The sequence below is a fragment of the Lepeophtheirus salmonis genome, chromosome 5 (assembly GCF_016086655.4).
Source record: "Lepeophtheirus salmonis chromosome 5, UVic_Lsal_1.4, whole genome shotgun sequence".
Classification (NCBI taxonomy): Eukaryota; Metazoa; Arthropoda; class Copepoda; order Siphonostomatoida; family Caligidae; genus Lepeophtheirus; species Lepeophtheirus salmonis.
This window is the reverse complement of record NC_052135.2, coordinates 2476574-2503723: the sequence shown is the minus strand read 5'-3', so window position 1 is coordinate 2503723 and position 27150 is coordinate 2476574. Positions and strand designations below refer to the sequence as shown.

Sequence of the window (27150 nt, the reverse complement as noted above, 5' to 3'; positions counted from 1 at the left end):
AATCAATCATTTTTTTTTTTCATCTTCTTTTTTCCTTCTTTATAATTTACTCAATGAATTCAAATCCTCACAACACTAATTCAACCTTCTGACACAATCTACATGGAATTTCTCATTTGTAAATAACCACAAAGGGAGGTTGTTTTTCTTCTTCTTTTGGCTTCATTAACTTTTGCATCATTTGCAATACCATGCAAAAAATACATTGAAGAAGAAAAAAAAGTGACTAAGTAAAAGCAATCGTCGCCATATTAATATTATATATATGTATAATATTTAGATGGATGAATGTGTATATGTACACCTGTCTCAACCATTGGTTTCCTTGTGTCGTTCCTTAGTTCCTAGGTAGGTAACCATCTGTTTTTGTTTTTATATATGATATTATCACATAATTTTTATGATAAGGTAATGATTATTATTATTATTATTATTGCATTGTTGGACATAAATCTTTTTTGGTGCGTGTTCATCTGTATATTTTGTACCATTTTACATGGATAGATGTGCGTAAACGCCGCATTATTTCTTTTCTTAATTCATTCGTTTATTTAAAGCGCCGAGATTTCTGTTTTTCTTCAATTTATCTCTCTCTCCCTTTATTCTTATTCATCTCCCATATTCTTCAAGAAAGAAAGAAAAAAAAGCGAGAAAAAAAAACACGCAGAGATTGGGTTGGCTCTTTCAATGAGCAGCTCACCGCAGCATCTCTCATTTACATGAGAGATGATGACCGCCTTTACATATTTATACATACAACATAATCCTGCCTTCTTCTTGCGCTCATTATGTAGGTAGCTGCTACTCATATTGTAATATATGAGATGCTCCACAATTAACTTTTTGCAAAGAGGAGATTATATGTGGCCCGTCAATATAAAAACAAGCTAGAAGGATTTTTCTTTAAATAGTTGTGTATATTCTTACAAGAATATTCGTCAATTTCTATCAAGTTATCAGTTATTCTTATTGACCCTTTGGGTATACGGCGCAAAATGTGCTTCAAGTAGCCTAAATTGATTGTCACAATAGAAGAATGTGTAATTGATAGATTTTATTTGAATAGAAAGCCTTTAGTTGACTCAAATATGTCTATGAATTATTGGCCAAATAAAATAAAAAGTGTACTAGGAAAACTGCCCTCGAAAAAATTGCCAGTTAAAATGGGATAAAGTGGGATTGCTAAAAACCGCCACCTTCAACCAATGCATCCAAGGAACCTCTCTAATTACGAAAAAAAAGTTTCAATGCCTCTAAAGGTTGGAGAGTCTTTAACTACATTTTAAGAGGTCCTATTTATAAAGTGTTATCATTCATCATGATGTTTGAACAAAATACGGGCAATTTTCCCGACTGGCAACTTTCTCGAGGGTAGTTTTCGCGCACGAAAAATAAAGAGGTTTTCTCCTTTTCTTGAACTTTTTTTAAAGATTGTTTTTATGTTATTACACCACGTATGTCCATAGTAGGTTTTATAGGTCCTTAAGAGGTGACATAAAATTGGTTCATTCCCTGTAATTAACTTTATATCTGATACAAATTGGTATAGACGGATGAAATCAGTAGTTGATATGATGATGTCATTTGGTAAAAAAATTATAATGGACGACGTTTATGTTTAATTTGTATACGGCCATAAGATTTAGTACGGTACTGTACGTGGGACCGATACATCTAAGGTCACTTAAGTGCAAGGGATAGCTTGGGATCCGGGCCGGTGCTATGATATTTTTTTTCAGGGAGGGTGTGCGGTGTATATTTTTATCAAACTTTACAAATGACATCTCAATTTTCCCTGATATGAGGTGACTTTTATTTTGAAAATATGTCGTTTATTGAAGTTATTTTTTAAAGTAATATTTCCATCTATTTCTCAAAATCATTTTTCTAGAAAAAGATTTGAAAAACGAATAATTCTTTATGAATAATAAAATGCATAGATTTCCGTTTCAACGATCCTACTACAAACATAGGGGCCCACTGATGCGCTGATTTTTGTTGCTGTTGTTATTTATCCTCTTAGTAGAGCATACAAATATTTTCAAGAGGGGCATAACATTGGGTTAAGGCAGTCCTAGATACGTCGCGACCACAAAGGTATTATGTAGTACGTAGAGTTTACAACTTAGTCTCTTTCCATGCTTAATGAATATTAAAAATAAAAATTCGGTAACACAAACAATTTTTATTTCATGTATGTCACATTGTATATACATATATTAGGGTGTACCACCTTGAAAAAACTTACTCTAAACAAGAAAATAAAAACACAGCCTCCAAAAAAAAAGGTCCTTCATGGACGATTTTTGATTTGAAAATCTGTACAATATCGAAAAAAAAAAATGAAATTTTGACGTTGTTTCTTTCAAATTATTGATTTGAATCCTGTTAAAGTATTTTACTAAGTATTATAGATGAAACACATATATTGTGAAATAATAATTTAACAATCTTTCTCTAACTTGCCGTATTGTATGAGTATTTATGTTCCAAACATGCTCTCAACAAATAACTATTCTTTCTGGGTATCGCATATGACGCGTATATATTTTGATGGTTCTTTCATTTTTATTATTCAAAACTTCATTTTTTTGTACAATCAAACTAATCAGTTACTTTGAGGAATGTCAACCGTGATAAAAGGCTTCGTGGCGTTGTTCCAATCCTGGATATTAATAATTGAAGTAGGTTAGTAACTCCAAAATTTATTCCATCTCTTATTTTTGATATCCCAAGTTGTATATCTTCTTACTTAGAGGTTGATAGTCAAGATGTTAGCATATGTCAGGAGTGATCATCCCACGAATCTTTCTCCACAAATTGCATGGTGATACTTTTTAGTTTCTTTAAAACTTCTTTGTTTTTTTCACGTTCTCAAATAACTGAATTCTATTCGATAATTTTAAAGAAACAATTTCAAAATTGCATTTTTTTCTATATTATACCGATTTTCTAATCAAAACACGTTCATGAAGGACCATTTATTATTTGGGGGTTTGATGGTTTTTGTCTTGTTTAAAGGAATAGTATGCAACATAAAAAATATCCGGCGATACCAAATTTTCAACTTTTGCCATTAGGGTACACCCTAATATATATATATATATATACATTGTATACTATGCATAATAATCATAAAAGAAGAAAGGAGGAGGGAGAAAAAGTCATTTCATTAGACTCTCGGGATACCACGAAAGTAAAGAAAAAAACACAATAAGTTTCCCTCACTCAGTCAAATGATGTTTTACATAGATGATGAAAATAACGATGATGATAATGATGTCGACGGGATATTTTGTAAGACACGCAATGGGGAAATTCCTCTTTCTTCCCCTCTCTCTCTGTCTCTCAAAACTATGCTTTCTCTCCCTTCTGACTTCCTTGGTTTTATACCGTCCATACATAACGTAGGTATATGAACAGTATATATATTCATTTGGTAAAAAGTAAATTAATTTATCAGGACTATATATGTAAAAGTGTTGAGTTTCAGTCTGAAAATCCTGGACCGGTCTGACATCGTTCTAATTCTAACTCATCAAACTCTGATATGGACGGATTTCATAGTAAAATTCGATTTATATAAATAAAAAAAACAATCTGTCAGGTCAAAAATAGGGGTTTGAAGTAAAAAAGAAAATAAGTTTGATCCGCGGTTTGAATTTCGGGTTTGAAAAAAAAAAAAGAAAAAAACCGTTAGACCGAATAGAAAAAAAAAACCCTCAGTTTTGGAGAGAGACACAGCACAGGTTCAAGAAAATCCTTTACAGGTCTGAGTACAATATTATGTTTAGTGAACGACAAAACTAATTAGATACTTTAAAAAAAGAGTTGGTCTCATTAAAAATTGGGTCGAAGCTGATTCTATAAAAGAATTGTTGACGTCCTTTGTGCTCCAAAGTTGTGAAGATTGACTTATAATGATGTCATATAAATTTAAATGTATTGCATCAATCAGGAGTCCTCTCTTAATTAATATCTTTTTTAAATAATGAATATATGAAAATTTAGTAAATACTTTTGATATTCGGAGTGACCCATCTTTTCTGCGAAACCAAACTGTAATAAACATTTCTTCATCTCGTCATCATGAGTGAGCTAAAAGCGAAAAGGCAGTGCATTTCAGATCTCCTAAATATTGAAGTAGAGGATGCAAGGATTATGAAGATTGTGAAGGGCTCTAGGAGCCTGGTTTTCAAGGTGGCCTAGATGTAGACTGATAGAAAAGACCTCTTTAGGAATTAGGAGGGGTGGGGCAAAATTTAAAGAGGCATTCGAAGTTCCTGAGCAGCTTGCAGAAGAAGATAAAGGAAGACCACACCAAATCGATGAATTGCCTCGCCAACCACATCTCCGCGGCTGATAAGACTATCAGAAAGGCCATAAAGGGGGGTGCAGGGATTGTTCTCATATACAACGATCCCACGTCACTTTCTGACAGAGTTTATGGAGGCCAGGACGGTCAAGAGTCCACTTTTTGCTGTCTGGTTTTTGAGACTGAAAAATCCGTCCAAGATTGAAAGACAATTAAATTTTGATTTACTATATAAAATCGTCATTTGGATCGTGAATTTTGTCTTGAAAAATCCCTAAAGATAGAACTAGAAGAGACAAAATCCATTTTGGAAGGAGTCTCAATGCCAGTATGTACCTTCTACAGCTGAATAGAACAAAACTATTAAAAAAACCCCAAACTATTATGGATAAACTTAAGCATTAGACTTACACATAATAATGAAAGCCTGTTCCATCACTAATGCGACTACTAATCTTTTACTTGGTCTGTTTATTATTGTTATTATTATTCATTCCAGATGTGGAAAATATGCATGCATGCGATAAATGAATAAAAAAAGTATATATAACTTTATGGAACGGAGCTCTACATACACATTACAGCATAAACAAAAATAAGAAGGAGCAAAAAATAGAAAGGCGTCCTGCTTTTTTTTTAATTTGCAGAAACGTGACTTTTAAGCACAATCCGAGGTGGGTTCAATGCTTTTATTCCCTATTTTTAATTGTATATAAATGGGAATACTAAAAAGCAACAACGATTTCATGACTCCAACCATTGAAGTTAAATAAATATACAGTGTACAGAAGTTGGGAAATGCCTTGAATTTAATTTCAGCTATGAACAAAATCGTATATGTACGAGCTATTACAATCGAATTTGTTGGGGAAATATTTATTTTTCAATAGGAGGGTCGTTCAAAAAGTCCGTGTAAAGTCCAAGAGATGGCACTACTGAGATGTATCGAGGTTATGTTTAGTTAGTAGCATCTTTTAGAAGAACACACACCAACTTTCAGGCATATCCGTATATTTTTTTCTGTTTGGCATTCGTTTGGATCGAGGAAGTGGAGTGATTTTCCAAACATGGACGAAAAATATTTTCGTGTGTTGATTAAACATTACTTTATGAATGGCAAAACGCCTCAGGATTTCAAAATTTTCGGAGCGACCATATTGGCACAAGTGACACTAAATGTTCTAGACGCCCTCTTGAGGTTATTTCTCCAGAAATCAGTTTTAAAACCATGATATGCTCATAGATCAAAGAAGAGTGAGATTGTTATTGTTTTGGGCATCTGGAGTTGGAATCCTGTTTCTATTAATTTTGCGACTACAACTGCTGAGGTGTGAGTAGGTGCATTGTCCTTGTGGAAAAGGATGTTTTCGTGAGCAAATCGTGGTATTTTTTCTTGCTGCTCGGTTTTCAAACAGTTCAATAACGATGAATAATATACACCTGTAATAGTTTTACACTTTTCCAGATAGTCGATGAGGATTATTCCTTGCAAATCCAAAAGACAGTCTCCATAATCTTTCCGGCCGATTCATCCATTTAAACAAATCCCAAATAGAAAGAGATAGACCAATCTGGTTGAAGGATGGTGTGTGTTCTTCCAAGAGATGTTACTATCTAAACATAACTTCGATACTCGCACTTAGTGCAGTTTCTTGGACTTAGTACGGTCAAACAACCCTCGTATACTCTCCTGTCAGCTTTGTATAATTAATTTTTTTGGAAAAAAAATTAAAAAATGAAATGAAATTTCAAATATTCCATTTTCTAGTAAAATGCAGAAATCCTTTTATTTTTTGGATAATTTAAAAAAGTAATAAATTGTTAAATATGAGTAATATATAAGTATTGGAATATTATTTTCCCCCATTGGGGATCTTGGTTCCAGAAAAAAAAAAACCCAATTCTCCGCTTCCGATTAATTGTACCATCACTAATTTTTACACTTTGTAAATTATAATAATATTAAATTCTTGGGAAAATTTCTCTCATTTTATTATTTATAAATATATATATATAGGGGTATATCTTTTTTTTTTATGATGGGAGTATATGTACAGTATGTACACATTGGTATACCAAATTTAAAGCAAGGAAGGAAAAAAAAATGGGTGCTTAAGGCAATTTATTTTATATGTTTTATTTTTTAATAACTAAATATATTTAGTACATGCTCTAAGCCTCTCTTTCTCTCTCTCTCCTTTCAATACATATATATTCTTTTTTCTTCGTGGTTTGAGGTTGAAAAATACGAGAGGAAAATCTTGTTTAAATTGAGGTAAATTGATATAGATATATATTACGCAAAAATGAACATGAACAAATTGTAGATTTGTTTAATATATTTATGTGAAGAATGTTTTATGTCTCCTGCAACAAGTCATGATTTTGTTCTTTTATACCTAATAACATTATTATTAATCAAATAATAAGATTGAGAGCTTAAAATGAAGAATTGACAAAGGTTGAATGGATAAAATCAACATTTCTTATGTTATTTTATAAATATAGGTTGTAATTTTGTTTTTTTATAGAGGGAATTACAAGATATAACTTCCAAGGAATCACAGTTACTATAATAAATAATATTAATATTTTATAGGAATATTGAAGTCAATTTACTTTTAATCAAGTTACAGTGTTTACATTGTTCAATCACTTTCGGTACAGCATTTAAGTATTATTTTTAAGGTACCCGTTCTTCACCCAGCCCTCGTGGCCTAATGGATAAGGCATCGGTCTCCTAAACCGGGGATTGGGGGTTCGAGTCCCCCCGAGGGTAATTGTATTTTTTTTTCATGGATTGTTTTCATGATGTCATATTCATTTTTTATTACCAAATTCTAAGAGGAACATATAAAGAAATTGCAAAATATATCATTTGTAATCTGACTGAAAAAAAAAGTTATTATTTTATTTTATCTAAGATATTCATAATAATAGTGTTGAGACTTGGTCCAATATCAAATTTCTTTTCGGCTCGGTCTTAATTGATTTTTCTGGACCGATTTGGTCGTATATTTTAGTTCAGACTGACAAACTCAGGCCTTAAACCTAAATTTCGTCGTTTTCAAGTGGTGAATATATTGTTTCGGTTTAAATGTATGGACTAATTTTCTCCCATATCCTTATCTATGAGCTGTGAAAATACGATTTATGCAATATATTTAACTTTATATGACACTATTTTGCCAAATTTTGAAATACACAATAGGTTTTCAACAATTCATCTATAAAACCAGTCTAAACTGCATATAAAATCTGATTGATCCCAGGATTTTTAGACTCAACCCCAACATGAATAACTATATATGTAGATATGTTAAAAAATGTAAAGGGTGTCACTACAAAAAAATCACGGTCGGATTAAGTAGCTCTACCATATGATTATTTTTCAAATTAGTTAGTTAGTCAATGTTTTATTATTTAGTCATTAATTATATCAGATATATTTTATATTTTTCGACTTCTGAGTCTCTCTGTTTGATCTGAATAATATTTAAATATATGTGGGGTAAACTATAGTCTTTTATCTACTAAGTGCCCAAATTCTATCATGCTATACGGAATTGAAGTAGTCTTAATGTCAACTGCAAGATACTTTCTTTTGTATTTATGAGTATGCTTTGTTATGTTTGTAATGAAGATGTTTTGAACTTTGATGCGCCATCTACTGGTCAAATAGACTAAACAAACAAATACTCATAAAAAGCGTTACGATTGTAGTTGATAAAAGGTTTTAATTTGTTGCCAAGACAATTTACAATATCTCTGTCTATATCCAACCAAGTAAGTTAATTTTTGCATAATAGCATTTGTCAGCTAAAATATCACAATATTTATTATGTATAAAAAAATACAAAATTATAATTTTTTGTCAACATAACTAAACTCTATAGAAAATAAACACATTTTCAATCTTTTTTGATGGAGTGAGTATTATTGCTATAAAGACGTAGAACATGGATTCAAACGTCTTTAATGACTATTAAACAGGGGTTTCTTCACACATCATGTATTTTTATGTGGAAGGAGAAACTTTAGCACGCGCCCGCTTGGATAAGAATATAATTATTATTATCAACCATAAGTTAATATAATAAATCAAAGCATTTGGTTGATCGAAGTTGGATTCGTTTGTCTTTCTTCGCCATATTACTAAGAGCACCACGTATACATATAATATGTGGCCCATCAACACAAAAACAAGAATAATAATTTTTCTCAAAATTGATTGTGGATAACATTTTATTCCTCAATTTCCATTAAAAAATTATTTTTTTAAAGCCTTTGTAGGCCATGCAACTGTACTTATAGTAGTCAAAATTGATCGGCCCAAAATAATATAATGTTAAATTGATTGATTTAATTTGAAAAGTCCATATTGGACTCAATATATGTATCTGAAATCAAATAAATAGTTTAAACTTTGTAGGTAAAATTCTGGGGTATATTAACTCATCCCAGAAATTTGAATAATAAGCCAATAATTGACTTCAATATCTCTATGAAATAGAAGGTCGTATGTTTATATTAAGTAAAATGATTTATAAGGGGTTTCTCTTTTACTTAATTTTTGTTCTAGATTGTTTTTATGTTTAACGCATATTTCCTTTGATGATCATTAGAAGTGAACTATTATCAAAAGGACAATAGCTTATTTTTGTTCTTTTTTAATTCGGGCATGCAACAATTGAATAGTCCTAAATAATAATAAAAAAGCACAAGAAGAACAGCTGATGGAATGAAATACATTAAATACATATAAAATGTACACGGATATTTCATGACTGTGGATGTACTTTTGATAGATTATGAATTTCAAGACAACAAACAATGTATGTATGTATTTACAAAGACACAACAAAGACAAGGATATCAAGAATGCTATTCTTCTCCTTCATTGAAGAGGAGGAGAAGAAGAAGAAGACTAGAATAAAGGAATGGAATTGGGAGAGAGTGATTCGGATGTATGCCGTAATAGCAGCTCTTTGTTTAAATTCCTTTCAGGGTGGCTCAGTCAGTGGTACTACACCTTCTCAAGGATGCATGGATAGAAAAACTTCCTTCCCCCACCCTCATCTTTTGACGCAAAATATATGTAGTGCGTCAACAAAAAAATATACATATTGGCCAATATTTCATAGACATATGTATTTGAGTGAATTATAAGGTTTTTTATTCAAATTTGAGGGATTATATGATTCCTAATAATTTTAGCTATTTGGCAGTTTCACAAAAGCCAGTAATGTTAATGTGGTCCATTTTCAGGGGCGTCCGTAGGATTATAAATATATATTTTTTATTTTTTTGGGTGGGGGAGTTGTTTTTGGAATTTCGTTAAAAATCAATTTTTTTATTAAAAAAAATCAAAATTCAAAGCTGTTCACAATAAATTAAACTTTAAAAATTTCCAATATTAATTTTTTTTGGAAAAAAATTTCAAAATCCCTAGCTGTTCACAATTTTTTTTAAGTCAACAACTATTCACAATAAATTAATTTTTTTGAAAAAATTTTCAGATATTAAATTTTTTGGAATTTATTTTCAAAAAACCATAGCTACTAACAAAAAATGTACTTTTTGCAAAAAAAAAAAAGTTCAAAATTACAGCCATTTACAGAAATTTTCCAAAATTAAATTTTTGGCAAAAAAAAATTGAAATATTTTATTTTTAGCTTTAATGTATATTTTTTTAAGACAATAAATCTTTAAAAATAAATGAAAAAATGTTTTTATTCTCGCGTATTTGTATTTTATACTGACCAATAAAAGTTCTTGTAAAAAGCAAAAATTCCTCAATTTGGGAAGGGCTACAACCCCTTACATGTAAACCCTGCGGACGCCCTTGTTATTTGTCTTTAAATAACCCATTTTTATAATAATTAAAAACCTTTTTGTTAAATATTTTAAAATAAAATAGTGAACTATAGGATATCAAAATGAAACCAACAAATAAAAGAACTTATGTATTTATGTCTATCAAAAATCTATAGTTCTAACTTCTAGTTTTTTTTGCATTTAGGTATATGCTATGCAAAAATGTAATTAGAGTTTGTTATTACATCGTTATATAATCTTATTTCCATATCGTAGACAATCAATTAACATGGAAATAATAATATTTCCTTTTTTGTAATGATCATATTTTTCTAGTCTCTGATCAAAAAAAAAGTCTACAAATATAGAACGTATTAATTCAATTTTATTCAAATAAGACTGTATTAAATTTGCATCAAATTGTATTCATTGCATTTGTTAGAGTATTTTATCATTGTTAAAGCCATTTGATAAAGTTTCATCAAGATGTATTGGGAATTTATACATTTTTGTCTTTGAAATATCAATTTGGATCACCAAAAATGGCGTCTACTTCAGTTTTGATGTAATTTAATACGTCACTAAATATGCTTTACAGTTTAAACCCGTTATTTTATGTAAGAAACTTATATGGCGCCCAAAATTAACACATTCATATAAAATCTATCAATTTTATTCTTCCTTTATTGCAACGATCAATTTTTGCAAAGTTAAGGGTGGAATTAGCAGAGGGTTAATAAAAATTATTTGTTCTTCAAAGAAGGAAAAAGTAATCTACACTCTATTTTGATAAAAATTATTCCAGCTTGTTTTTGTATTGACGAGGGGCATATATTTGTTGGAGTGAATTTCATTTTTTTTGCAAAAGTAACGTGTGGCTTAATGGAAATACATCCTTTTTGATATACATGAATTGTTAAACATTTTCCATTGTGATGAAATAATCAGAAGTAGATTTTGATATTTTGGAAGGAGAAATGGATGCAGGAAATTATTCTTGCCTCAGGCTTTGGTTTTTTTCTTTCGTTTTTGAAAGATATGCGTGAATTATATCTATATATACCTTGGTAGATAGGTACATATATGTATATTGTATATGCCATCAATTTCAATATAAGAAATCTTATTGACTGTAAAATAATCATAATGGAACAAAGAGTTGGAAAAAATAAAAATGTAATTGAAGTGGTCTACTACTCTCTTTTTAGAAAATGCTTCTGGCCTAAATACATACATACGTATATAGATATATGTATGTATGGCCTATGTACATTCATGTACAACTAAGTTATACATATACAATGTCTGTATAATGGAGGGAGAGTAGAAGAGATTGCTGAAAAATAATCAAAACAAGTGTCCTTTTCATTACACCTTGATTTTCAATAAGCGAACATCACTCTAAAGATCCTTTTTCTATGATGTAGGGATACCAAATCTTCAGCCGCTTTCGGTTCCGATTCTGTCTTAAGGGACAACTCTGATTCCAATACCAATTATTTACTATTTATAAAGGAATTTCATAAACTCATAAAAAAATTGTTTACTTTTTATTAACTACGGAAAGGGATCAAAAATACATAAATTTATCAATCAAAAATTTAAATATAATAGGTTAATTCCTCAGGAGTCAATTAATTTCTGGTTTGCTCATATTAGGGAGTTTGATGCTTCTTTTTTGTTTGATATTTCTTGCCACTTGCCTTCTGATCTAACTGCCTCACTGCTAAAAAAATATATATACGACACTAACAAAAGGCTATTTTCTATTATTTTACTGGTTTGGCCTACATGAGATCAAATGAACTTGAACTATCTTTAGTTCCTAACTAAGTTTTATATGTTTCCCCTAGGAATTGAAATATGTATAAAGCAGTGCCCGAGCCCGTACTCCTGTCGTTTTTAATAGACCCGGGACGGATACTCATGACTCGAACCTTGACTCTGAATACATGGACTCAACTTTTTTTGTTCTGGTATAATCAATATTAATCAAGAAACATACAACAAAAAAGAAATGTTTAATGAAAAAGTTACTTATTAGTTTGAAAGTAAAGAAATCGACCCATTTCCTACCGTTACGGAATTTTGAACGACTCATGATACAATTTAAATGTATGGGGCATTAAAAATATGATTATTTCTACTTTTTATTGTTACTTTCAAGTAAATTTCCTGAACAAATCTGCAAATTTGAACAATCTTTCAATGTAATTCCACCCCCCCCCCCTTTTTCTTTTTATTTGTCTGAAGGACTTTGTCTCTAGCCTAGCTATTTTATTGATTTGTAAACTTAATTCTATCTCCAAAACTGAGCTCAAATAAGCCATATTATCAATATAAATAATTATGATAGTTGTTAGAGAAGATTGGCAGTTTTGATCTGGTTCCGATAACTGATTCCAATACTTCAAAAAAGACCGTTCTTGTACCGATTATTCTGCATCTGTACATCTCTACTTCTTTTTAAATCATTTTTTAAAGCCCCATCCTAGGACTACTATGTAGAGGAGTGATTCTCAAACTATGATACTATAGTTGTAAAAAACATGATCTGGTGTTAAAAAAATCCCCTCTGCGCTCGGGAGAAGTTATTCTCTTGAACTTAAAGTGTATACTTTTGCGCCCAGGTGATTCATAGAAAAAGAAATATAATTTAAAGATAAATATTGGGATGTTAGAAGGCCCCAAAAATGGATGGCTCTATGTATATATTTTATGATATTCTTTTTTCAGGTGTTGCAAAATTTATTTTGCAGATATCCCCCCCCCCGAGACAACCCTCCTCCTATATGAACAGTATTAATGACCCCAATACCTCCCCCCATTATTACCCCCAAACTTTGGATGTTTTCATGTATTACCGGGTTCCAAAAAGGGATGAACCCCACCAGGGTTATATGAGTTACATTCAAAGACCCCTTTCAACACCTCAAATGTATCGAAGAAGTTGGGTCTGCTTTCAGGTACTTTGCGACTCATTTAAAGGGTTATGTTAATACAGGGGCGATCTCAGAATTTTTTTTTTTTTTTTGGGGGGGGATCTTGGTTTTTTGTGTTTTATTTTTTTAAGTCAAGAATCCTATTGACAAAAAATTAAATTTTTTGAAGAAAAATTTCAAAAACTATAATTACTCACAGGAAATTAAATTTTTTGGAAAAAAAATTCAAATTTAAAAATTAAATTTAATTTCAAATACTTTGTGACTCATTTAAAGGGTTATGTTAATACAGGGGCGATCTCAGAATTATTTTTTTTTTGGGGGGAGGGGGATCTTGGTTTTTGTGTTTTATTTTTTAAGTCAATAATCCTATTGACAAAAATTATTTTTGAAGAAAAATTTCAAAAAACTATAATTACTCAGAAAAATTAAATTTTTTGGAAAAAAAACTCAAATTTAAAAAATTAAATTTCAAATATTAAAATTTTGGAGTAAAAAAAATAAAAAAATCTATAGCTGTTTATATCAATTAAATTTTTTGAAAAAAAATATTTTAAAAACTAATTTTTTTGGAACAAAATATTTGAAAAATAAGTTAAATTTAAAATATTATAATTTTTGAAAAAAATTTCAAATATTACATTTTTCTAGCAAAAAGAAAAAATTTTAAAAAAATATTTATTTGGGGGGGGGGGGAGGCAGAAGCCCCTTCCAGTGCTCCCCTTGCGGACGGCCCTTGTATTAAGAATAATTTTTAGTCAACGAATTGACATTAATTAGTAAAAGAATACAAATTTAATCCCCACTACATTTTGAGAAAAAAATCATTCTAGCATGCTTTTGTGTTGACGGATCACATATATAAAGTGTATTCCCCTTGAGTGTATCTCTCTCCAGTGAGGAACCAAACAAACAAAAGACAAAGAACGTTCCTTCTGTACCACAAATTCAATCTTCTCAATTCTTATAATAATAATATGTCACCGTTTGATTCAACCAAAGAATTAATTATAAACAAGTCACTATCTACCTTTATTCACATAGATACATACATATATGGGAAGAGAGCAAAAATCTCTGTAATTTGAATCTTCCTCTATTGTGACAGATTATTGTTGTTGATGATGTTAGTTCAATGATGTTCAACCAGACACACACACACACACGAGTAGACTTCCATGTGAAGAACAAACCAAACCCATATTTACTTAAGAGAAACTTTTTTTTTTTTGTTCTTCCCGCTCTCTCTCTTTGTTTAGGAAATGACATTTTAGCTCTACTACCATCATCATACTAGAGTTGTAAAACCAAGGAATTTTGTAGAGTGCGAGTTTTGTTGTTAAAATTTCATTTTTTGAGAATCATTCTGGGGCTGAAGCTCATCATTCGGCTTTGAATGTAAGGGTCACTGAAAATATGGGATTGGAGTTCTGCTGGAACACATAGTTTTCCTCTCGCGAACTATGATGGGGGAATCCTCATCCAGTCTGATACCACGACTCCCAGTTGCAGTTCTTGGCAACCTGAATGGTGTTTTTTTTTTTGTAAAAGTGATCATTATTCGTTAATTATTTATATTTGTATAAATTGTAATTACGGGTGTGCAAGGGCGTCTGCAGTGGGTGGGCTGGAGGGGCTTTATCCCCTACCCAAAAAAAAAAGAAAAATATTTTTTACTCTTAACTAGAAATCTTTATATTTTTAAAATTTTTTTCAAAAAAATTTCGTTTTCTGTGAATAATGATAGATTTTTGAAATTTTTCTTGTGGATTTTTGTAAAAAATTAGTATTTCAAATTAAATTTTTGGAATTTTTTTGTGAACAGTTATGGTTTTTTGGTAAAAAATTCAAAAAATTTAATTTTCTTGGTATGAATAGCTGCGGATTTTTGAAAAATAAATAAATATTTGACTCTTTTTTTTTAAATTTAATATTTGATGTGAATAATTATAGATTTTTGACATTTTTCTTCCCAAAAAATTTAAATTTGCAATTTAACTTTTTGCAAATAGCTGTAGATTTTTGTTAAAAAATTAATATTTGAAATTAAATTTTTGGAATTTTTTGTGAATTAAAATTTAATTTTTGTATAAATAGCTGTAGATTTTCGAGAAAAAAAAATAAATTTTTTTTATTTAATAATTAAAGTGAATAGTTATAGATTTTGACATTTTTCTTCCCAAAAAATTAATATTTGAAATTTAATTTTTGGAATTTTTTGTGAATTAAAATTTAATTTTTGTATAAAAAATTTAATATTTGAAATTTAATTTTTTAAATTTTTTTGAAAAAAAAATAATTTTTTGAGAAAGTTTCTGAATTATAGGGCTTAGGCTCAGCATTCGGCTGGGAATGTAAGCAAAGGAGTCACTAAAAATATGGGATTGGAGTCTAATACCAAGACTAATAACTAAAATAACAACCCCTATTGAACATTTGTGGGATTTTAACATAAGGATGATTTCCCCCAAAATCAAGTGTAAGTTACATTTCTATTCTTCCTTGAATTATCGATCATTTATATCAACAAATCCTCCTTATTAACAATTTGGGAGTGCAACTAATTGCGCTTAAATTAGCCGAAGTTAGTAACCACAATAAAACAATAAGAAATGGACAAATTTTATATATTTGAAAGGGGTCAATATAAGGTCAATATAAGCTCCTTAAATCAAATAAAGGCTCTAAACTGTAGCAAAAATTATTGAGTATCTTAACTCATCCTACAAATTTAAGTAGAAAGTCTCTAATTGACTCATATGTCTACGAAAAATGTGGCTGTATGTTCCTATATATGAATTAAATAAATAAAATGGGATTTTTCTTGATTTTTGTTCAAAATTGTTTTTATATTGACGCAACACATGATGTATGTTCTTTGCATCATATTAAGAGACAATCAAACGATAAATACGTACAATATACATACATATTATATTATGTTAAATAGATATTGAAACGATATAAATGTATTTAGTTTTTATAATAGGAGGAGGAAGATAAAAAAAATATTTATCTTAAAATTATGATGTATTTTGACAAATTATATATTTATAAATATACATACATATTTGTAACAAAAGAAATACCTGGACTAGGAATGTCTTAGTATATCTTTTTACATATATATCATTATATTTATACGTATATATAAGATCTGTGACGCAATAATAGTATTGTTATGATAATAAAATACATAGAGATGCAAAAAATAGTATCAGATGTCGTGTATAATTTGTAGATTGTATAAGCAAGTATTGGAAGTTACTTCATCAAAATGAGATGAATAATTTTAAATAATGAATAGACTTAGGATTTGTGAGGGATAATTTTTTTTTTTTTTTTTGTGAAAATGGTTCATTTTTCTAAACTGTTATGAAATAAATATAGAAATTTGGGGTTTCTAGTTAGATTACACAACAGCTTTTGATGATATTTTCAAGGGCAAATCTACCTGCTAAAATTATCCTTCATTAGGCACTCTTTTTCCTGGTAAAATATGTATGTAATGAAATCAGAGTTATGATTACATGATTGGATATGTAAAGGAGCCAGATTTTGACAATAGTCAATTAGAGGAAGGATCAAATTGTCTCAAAATTGACTATTGAAAAATCCCTATTGATTCCTGCAAAACATGGAAAATACTTTTTTGCCAAACTTCCAAATTCTGATTATGGATTATGATTCCATTTATGCAAAAGGTTAGACCAAATATCAGAGGTGGTGATGAACAGATGCCTCTGTCTAACAAGTCACCTGAAAATATTACCAACTTCAAATTTCCTTCATCTACTAATGTGGACATCTTTTAGTATGTTTAAAACTACCAATACTAATGGAAGGACAAAATAAACAAAAGAAAATCTTTCTACAATATTGATTTGTCTATATAATTTAGCAACATTCATGAATATATTTTGATAAATATAAAACAACACTAATTAGTATAAATCATTCCTATAAAACTGAATTTTTCTTTATTTACAAATTGCTCAATTTTGATAATTTGGATGCTCTTTTTGTAAAAATTTAGGGCTCCTTTTTTGGTTCATTTTGGCCAAAAAATCACTCAAAAATCCTAAGTCTAATAAAAAATTTAGAGTGTATAATTTGATTTTCGTCATGGATGGTTAATTCAACAATAAAAATTACTAATAACAACTTCAAAAACTTGCAAAAATATAGATTGTAAATATATAACAAATGCGTAATTTTTTATATATCAAAATGAAATGATTATTTCAATTAGTAGTTACTAATTAAAATCACGGATATCTAATTAAATAAGACGTAGAAATTGTAACTTGTATAAACTCTTTGTACAAGATTCAACTTCCAAACACGATGTTTAACTTTTGAAAAAGAAGTAAGAATTCTTGAGAGGAAAATTCAAAAATTAAATCATAAATATATTGAATTTAATAGTCAATATATTTATGGCATCATTTTAGACTTTTTATATAGAAATTACCTTTTGATAAGATATTCTATGGCACATTATCAAAATGTTTTAAAACCCACAATAATATAACTCATTAATATATAATTAGAGATATGAATTTGCAACACACTCAGAGGTTTAATAAGAATATTTTTTGAAAGAAATTTATGGTAATTTGACAAAGAATAGAAATGTACTCCATACTGAATTTTAAGAAAAATCATTCTAGTTTGATTTTGTGTTGACGTAGCAAATATGATTGTAGTTCTTGTGATGTAAAGAGTGAGGAGAAAAAAGTATATATTAAATTCACAGTCAAGAGATAAAGAAAAGAACATGTGGAAACAACGCCCATATTGTCTCTTCTTTTTAACAACCACCAACCATCGTAACACACACATCTACATATATACATACAATCATATGTCATGCTACTATATAAACAAAATAACACCAGGTTACAACTTTTTTTTGTAAGTAAAAAAAAAATCGAAAATGGAAGACAGAACAAATAATACATTTATGTATAAAAGGATCTCCACCCACTTATCACACTTAATTCCATTAGACTGGATGAGAAGAAGAAGATATTTCACCTATGTATGTACATAAATATATCATCAGAAAGTGAGAGAAAGATGATAACGAAAAGACTGGGATACGTAGATCTATTTATGTTGGGCTTCGGTCTAAAAATCTTAGACCGGTCCAAAAGAAAAATTAGGGATGGATCGGACTCATTTAAAATTTGGTGTAAACCTAGAATATACATGAATTGTTGATTGTATTATGCCTCATGATTCTGAACATCGACCTTTCATGATGTCGTATAAAGTTATATGACTTACTAGTGTTGCTTGAAAAGTCCGTGTGCAAAGTCCAAAGGATGGTACTACTGCTGCGTATCGAGGTAATGTTTACTTAGTAGCATCTCTTGGAAGAACACACACCAACTTTCAACCAGATCCGTGCATTTCTTTCTGTTTGTTATTTGTTTAAATCGAAGAATCGGCTCGAAAAGTTATGGAGTCTTTCCTATGGATTCTCTTTGAATAATCCTCATCGACCAATACCAGTACATATTATTCATCGTTATTGACTATTTGAAAACCGAGCTGCAAGAAAAACACCAGGATCTGCCCACAAAAAAGTCCTGTTCCAGCACTATAATACGCCAGCTCACACCTCAGCAGATGTGGTGGCAAAATTAAGGGAAATAGGGTTCTAAGTCGAGATCCCCAAAGTCCCCAATCTCACACACCTTCACCATTCTGTCCTCCATCACCATATCATGGAGTTTACCATTGATTTCACGAGTAGTAACCTCAACGTCCAGAACGTTTAACGTCACTTGTGCCCATATGGACACTGAAAATTTTAAAACCTCTTATAAATTCTTTTAATCGAAAGTGCAGAGTCCCCAAAATGTTAATCAAGCTTCTTTTTAGTCTCCTGAGGCCTATACATGCCTTTCATAAAGTAATGTTTAATCAACACACGAGATTATTTTTCGTTCACTTCCTACATTCAAACGAATGGCAAACAGAAAGAAATAGGCTGATCTAGGTGTATGTTCTTCCAAAAGATGCCACTAACTAAACATAACCTCGATACTTGGCTGTAGCCCCCCCAAAAAAAAAAAAAAAAAAGATATATATATATGAATTTTGCCTTTTTACTAGAAAGTTTAATATTTAAATTTTTTTTTAAACTTAATATTTTATTTTTGAAATTTCTTTTACAATAAATTAAATTTTCTGTGAATAGCTAAGAATTTTTTGAGCTTCTCTCCAACAAATTTAATATTTGAATTTTATTTTCGAAAATTTGAAACTTTATTTTCGAAAATTTGAAATTTAATTTTGTGAATTTAATTTTTTGTAAAGACTTTGTATTTATGAAATGTTTCTCATAAAAAATATAATCTTTGAAATTTAATATTTAAATTTTGTTGATCGAAAAATTTAAATTTGTGGAAAAAAATTCGAAATATTTAATATTTCAGTTTTTTTCCCCAAAATATTCATTTTCAAAAACCAAACCCACCCCCAAAATATAATTTTGTAGACCCACCGTAATAAATAATAGTCATTATCTTAGAAGATGAAGTTTTCAACTGTAAACACAAAAGATAAAGTCTAAATTGATAATATAGAAAAAGACTGGAAGTATGTGAGGCAGTAAAATAACTCGTCACTAAAGTTATAACAGTCTTGGACCGATCTAGTACCGCCAGATACAAAACCCAACACTAATATCTGTAATGCATACAATGTATGTACAACCATGATTATAAAACCATTTCTTCCCCCCCAAACAATGGATGGACATTTTTATTTTACTTTTATTCTTCTTCAAGGGACTCTTTCATCATCAAACTCGTACATACTTACACATTTATGACCTTGTTTCCTTATTATTACGTCATCATTCTTTACCATTCCTTTATATAATGTCTACCCACTAAATATCATTTCCATGCAGCATTGTTAAATAAATTAAAAAGTTGGAGAACGTACATATAATTAAATATATAAAAACGTATTTACTATATTTATTTGATTGTCCATAGGTAGAAGCAGGATTTGACTATCCAACATCTTAAATAGGCTAATAAGCAAGCTTTGGTTCCTATCAAACTTTTTTTTCTGGTGTGGTCTTTATTGGAATAGTTTGAGAGCCCATACTATGGTTGCGGTCATTATTGAATCTAAGCAGACTTAACCTACATATAATCATTCTTACAACTCTTGTTCATAGTTAGTCTGAGCGTAACAGTTAACTTTAATAAAGGGTTCAAACTAATATATATTTGTATACTAATAATTAAATAAAGTTCTGGAAATAGAAAGCAATCTGACTGTGTTTCGATCTTAACTCAAATCATGTATGTACAGTAAATCGAACAGACTTAGGACAGAATCTTCTACAATAGAATGATGCAATTGCAAAATATTGTTCAAGAATGACATAAGGAAACTGTATTTCGGACTGGTCTGCAACAGAAACTAAATTGTTTTGTACGTCTTTTTATTTTAGGTTACCTGTCTTGATAGTTTACAGCTCCACTTCCTTTATCAGCACCTTTGAATGATCTCATACCCGTGAATAACTTGATCAGTTCTAGGAAGATCTATAAAACTTGTGGAAATACACGAATGAAGGCATTCTAAGTACATTTGGGGAACCTTACTAAAGAATTCACACCATTGACATTATGTTTTGATCAAGTTAGCAATGACATCAAAAGATACATTATAGCGAAATTACTGACTTTAAAGCTCTTCTCCAGGAGGCAAGGCTCAAGATATTCCCTTTTAAATTAACCAAACAGAATGCATAAAAGTTGTTGGTTTGTAAAGTTAACGAATGTTAATCTATAGATTTATATGTGTAAAGTAGTTACTAATTTACTTTAAATAAGGGCTATAAAGATATAAGAAATTTCTATTGTGAGGGTTGTCCGCATAATTATATATATATATATATAAGATTTTTATATACCAATATCAAAAGACTTAGTAAATTCATCATTTTCCTTTCCATTATTTACCAAATACAAATTGTGGAACAAACCCAAAAAACCTCTACACTTTTAATATATGAAATCAAACTACGAATGCAAATCTTGTGAACATCTCTGAAAACATAATAAAAATTTGAGAATTGAATGAAAATTGAATTCGGAAATGAGGGTTTATCTTTGATCAGACCTAATATGATGTATGGAGGAACATTTATAAGCTCCCAAGTTCACAGGTTCCCAACCCCTGGTTTAAACACTAATTTTAAACTAATGTATGTACACATATTGGGTTAACTTCTGACCCTCAGATCTAAGAAATGTGTAAACAGTTTAGATGATTGATTCTCTCTCTCTTGCCAACTTTTTGTGAGTGTTTTTTTTTCGTAATCCGACACATAATTGAAGGCGTTAAAATAAAGATGAAATGTTTTGTTTTTTTGTATGTTTCTATTTTTGTGAGTTTCACTACTGAGTTTGTAACAAAGAGGATTTACTCTGTATATATATACAGTATTTACTCAATGTATGTATATTGTTCAACCTCTAATTATACTATTATATTGTACATATACCTACATAAATATTATGATGAATATTTTCAGAGGATTCTACCTCCTTAAAAGCTCATTAATATGTACAATGTGACGTCATGGGGGAAAAAGTAAGAAACAAAGAATGGAAATAATAATTTGTTACTTCCCAAACCAACGACTTTTTCTACTGCTGACGTTGTTTTTATTGTAGTTCTTGACTTGGGGATTTTTGTAGTGTGTGTGAAAAAAAAAAGAAGAGGAATCAAAACAGATTTTTTTTTCCTTCTCTGATGATAATCCTTCCAACCATTTGAAGAAGACACAAGGTAGCAAATTACCTTCTTCTTTATTATTATTATTTTCGATGCTGCTCCGTTTCTCACGTCAAGAACTCTCTGGGCAAGAAGGGGTTCCTTTTCCCAAGAAAGGTACCTACTGGCTAAAGATTGAGAGAACGAGGAGCATGTATGTATGTATATATGTGAACTGGGCAATTCATGTATGTGGTAGTATTTCTTTTGGTTTCTTTCTCTATACTCATATAAGTTTCATAAATAATAATTGTTTATTATTATGTTAACGGAAGTGAGGTAATGACTTTTTCGTCATCCTCACCATCATCAATATATCGTTTGTTATTGCTTATTCTGGTTGTTGAAACAAAGAGTGGGATCCTGTGATTTGTATTGTAGGTACATGAACGACCAATCGTTCTTTTCAGAGTTTCAATCATAAGGTTAATTTACACCGTACGAAACTCAATCCCAACTTCCACTTTGATATTGTCAAGAAGGCCTCAATTGAGAAATAGGTTTCAAAATTGTTTAACATTATAATTTGATGAATATTAGTGTTCAAATGAGCGGTAACTGACTAAAATCGGGTCATTCATTGTCAAGATGGAGGGCAAAGGATACCCGATTTGAGGAGACTCTGCCGGTCAACCAGAATAAGTTCCCAGTCTCCACGATGATGCTGGGAATTGTGGACTCAGATGAGGAGAGGATGCCTGTATTGTACTCCACCTCGGGGATCTAGGCCCGGACCACACAGCAATAGCTCGAAAAGTAATCGTCTACTTCCTCGTGAGTGTAAATCAATATGAAAAGTATACGTTGGGTACTTTTATAGACCACTTATTTGGTGTGTCAGTATTAAATAACCTTGAACAAAAATTTAAAAAAATTAATTATATTCCACTATATAAATCGCCCAATGTTACAAAGACGAGTCAAATTCAAATTTGTGGGATAAGTCAAGATACCCGATAACTGTAGCTATAGTTTAGGACCTTTATTTGATTTAAGATATTTATATTGGTCTGTCAATTTCTCATATTTTATAGTCATGATGAATTTTGGGTTACTTTAAGAGTGTAATTTGCAACACACTCGAAGCGTTCATAAAAATATTCCTTCTAGTCATAAATTGTTGATCTACAGAAAAATCTGTCTAGCTTGCTATTTTGTTGACAAGCCACAGACGCAAATCAAATAAGATTTGAACAGATTCGAAATGGATCGTTGTGTGTACTATATATGTAGTTAGATGTTCTTTTAATTGAGTGATGATTCGAAATTGGAGAGATATGACAAATGAGTTAAAAGTGTGAAATAAACAACTCATACGTCACGTTGAGGGGGGTCGTGCTAAGTCCATGTTTAAGTAAGTTTCTCACCGTCTGCTGTAACACCCTGTAAACAGATTGATTTGGAAAATGTATTTCTATATATTTTCGATATGAGGCTTGATATAAAAAGGATTGTGATTGTTCCATGGGTTTTTAGAATTTAAACAATGGACCGATCATCATCAAATGGGGGGGAGGGGGAGAAGACATATGAAAGATTTACTCCTATCTTATTTTTTTAATATTTATTTTCTGAGAGAGATCAACAATACATACATCAATATGTTTTGACGACATGTAATTGCATTGATAGGAAGGTGGTCATTTTGAAGTGGAAACAGTATCCGAGGCGTCCCCGCAGGGGGTGGGCTAGAAGGGTTGTAGCCCTCCCCAAATTAATGATTTTTTTTTTTTACATGAAATTTTTTTTTTTTTTTTAAAGTTAAATATTTGAAATTTAATTTTTGGAATTTTTTTCCAAAAATTTATATATAATTTTTTCTGTTAAATTACATTTTTTTTGTGAATAGCTGTGTATTTTTGAATTTTTTTTCTAAAAAATTTAGTATTTGAAATTTTTTGCGAAAAAATTTAATTTTTCTGAATAGTTCTGGATATTTTCATTTAAAAAAAAATAATAACAATAATTTATGAAAACTAACTTTTAAAATTTTTTAAAATAATACCAAATATTTTAAAAATAATTTGGTTTATAAAAAGCTATAACTTTTTGATTTTTTTTTCTGAAAAATTTAATATTCAAAAAGTTCTAAACTTTTTAAAAAAAAAAAAATTACTATACGAAAATTAATTTTTCAATTTTATTTTCAAAAAACTTACATATTCAATTTTTTCCCAATAATTTCAATTTTTGAATCTTTTTTCGTAAAAATTTAATCGAAATTTTTTTGACAAAAAATTTAATTTTTTGTCAAAAGCTCTAGACTTTTTAAGTTTCAAAAAAATATTACTATACGAAAATTAATTTTTCAATTTTTTTTAAAAATTTTTTCAAAATTTCAATTTTTGGACTGTTTTTCAAAAAAAATTCAAAAACTAATAATAATAATACATATGTATATTCTTGCAGACGCCCCTGAATATCGAATAAAGTCCAACAAACTAAATACAAAATACTCAATCTATTTATAGCTCTTATAAAATATTCATATACCTACCTACTCTACTCAAGGTATATTTATATTAAAATAAACTTTTGAGATATAAAAAAAAAAAAAGAAGCCCTACTTAATATTCAAGTCACATAGTCTTTGCTTGATAACTTCAAATATATAGTATCAAACATAGAGATGTATATAATAGGCTTGAAAGTTATGACGGTACTATTAATCAGAATCGGAAAATGGAAAATCTGGTGTTTATTCTGGCATCGGCAAAATAATGTTTACTTTCCAATTGCGATTCTTATATATTATTATTTATTACTTTCAGTTATGACAAAAAAATTATCAAATAAATCCGTCAAGATATAAAAAACCATCATGTGAATTTGTTACTTGAGTCTAATAATTTTACAAATATTGTAATAAAATAATTTATGAAATGCTCGAAAACTCAGGAAAAATCAATTGAACACAAGCTTTTTGTGAACAAAAGGGTTCTAAGCACATGCGGTCTGTACAGATATTGTTATTTTTGGGGGATAAGTTTTGTAAAGGGATCTAAGAACGGTTGCCTTTGGAAAGTTTGCCGTGGGATTACTCGCCCTGGGAAAATTCCCTTCATAAAAGCTCGCCGGACGGAAGAATCACATTCCTTTATTTTATCGATTGTAATTTTAGAAATTTATTGAAAAATGGTATTTTTGAACTATTATTTAAAATGTCAAAGTATCGGCATCGGGATTTTTTTTGTGTTTGTCCCATCACTAGTTGAGACTCTGTCTCAGACCAAAATTTTATTCAAGTTTGGTATTAAATACTTTTTTCTAGAGCCTTTTGCACCGAATATTGGTCCAGACCCCGATCTCTGTGCGTAGATCGAATTTAAATCGTGGACTGATTTCTTTGGTCTGAATATATGTAACAATTTTCCACCGATTCTGATACAAACCAATAGAATTTCAAAAATCAACAGCTATTCATAAAAAATTTCAAAAATCATTGATATTCCAAAAAATTTAATTTAAAAAAAAAAATTCAAAATTAACTTTTTTGAAAAAAAAGTTTTAAATACCAAGTTTTTCTTTAAAAAACCAAAAATTAAACATTCAATTTTATGGATTTTTCTTTCAAAAATCCATATTTATTCACAGAAAATTATTTTTTTTGTGACAAAAATTGGAAGATTAAATTTCAAATATGAAATTTTTTAGTAAAAAACCAAAATTTCTTATTTTGGGGCGCGGGTACTACGGACGCCCTTGTATTCATATACATAAGTCATTCCTATTTACTTCAATTGAAAATCTTCCATGTAGCAAGATACAGGCATATAGACATACTTTAATACTTTGATGATAAACTCTTTATTTCTATTCATCATCTACATATTTACTTATAGATAGATACATATAAAAATTCTTTGCCCTTAAAGAGCTGACCGCACGACCATAAATAAATTCTAAATATTGTATATATTTATAGTTATTGAAAGGGGAAAAAATATTTCATTTATTTAAATTTTGCCGACAAACTTTTTATTTTTTTCTTCAAATGTTGATAACTTATTTATTTACTTTGAAGCATCACTGCCTTAGCACGTGTGTTTTTATAGGTATGTATGTCAGATGGGCTTTTGGGCATCATACGTAATATGTACATACATACATAATCATCATTTAATAGATAAAAGTAAATATAGACATTTTTTGAAAGTCTCTTCGCTTTTTTGGTAATAAAAAGTGATTCTCCGAAAAATTGATACTAATGCTTTTGTACCATTGTATTGTAATCTAAAATATTATGTATATGGATTTAATAAAAAAAATTATAATACAGATTAAAAAACCTGAAAATCTAACTTTTCTTCTGTTTTGTCACTTTTTTTCAAAATTTCATGAGCTTTATGCTCGTAATATTTGTTACCCAGGTACTCACATATTTAATCGATACTAGAGTAGATTATCCTGGGGTTGTCAGGGATATTAAAAAAATAAAATTAATTAAGAATCTTCTATTTAATATAAAATAGACCGTCAAATTTTAAGGATTATACTCATTTTGGTTTTATGAGTATGGGTATACTAATATATTAAGCTTCTTTCAGGCAATGAAGAAGTAATTACTTTATTTTGTATTAGACACCTAACTCATTGTCTCGCAAATATTTCCGTGAGCATCAAAGAAATCTCCACAAATCTCAAAATACAATATTGTAATTTTATAAATGTGAAGTATACAGCTTCAAGGCAGTTTAAACTGCACCGCCACCGCATTTCTAAGCGCCAAGAACCCCTTATAATATGCTAAAATACACCCCTGCCTATAATTTGTGGGTTTCTAGTCCATGGGAGAAGTTAAATTCTTCCACCGCCGCTTCTCTGAGTATCAAATAATCCTTATAATATACGAAATCTCCCCTGATACACAGGTTGTACAAGTAAAGTGCCAAAAAATGATATTAAGAGGCTGCCATACCCTAAAAGACCAAAATATTGTTACCAGAACCGTTTCTGAAGCCTTAAGAACCTACATGAAAAATTTCAGGAGAATTCATCTTTTGGTTTGGCCGTGATTAAAGCACAAACTGACGTTGATTTTTAAGCGTATTATACTAAATTTATATTACAAAATGTAGCTGGTGGAATTTTTTTTTAATAATAAAAACAATTAAAACTGTCTTTTATATCATCATCAAATGTCTTAAGTAGCCCACCCCAAACAAAAATCCTGAATAGGCCACAGCAAGGGCGTGTGAATTGCAATTAATGACATTTTTAAATATATTTATTGTCGATACTATTTAACGTATCCAAATGAGT

At 29.8% G+C, this 27150-nt stretch overlaps 1 non-coding gene across 1 annotated transcript; it reads left to right on the top strand.

The window, feature by feature from the left end:
- The first annotated feature begins 7021 nt into the window (after positions 1 to 7021).
- TRNAR-CCU (transfer RNA arginine (anticodon CCU)) lies at positions 7022 to 7094 on the top strand. The gene has a single exon. It is a non-coding gene; the product is annotated as a tRNA-Arg (tRNA).
- Positions 7095 to 27150: the final 20056 nt, after the last annotated feature.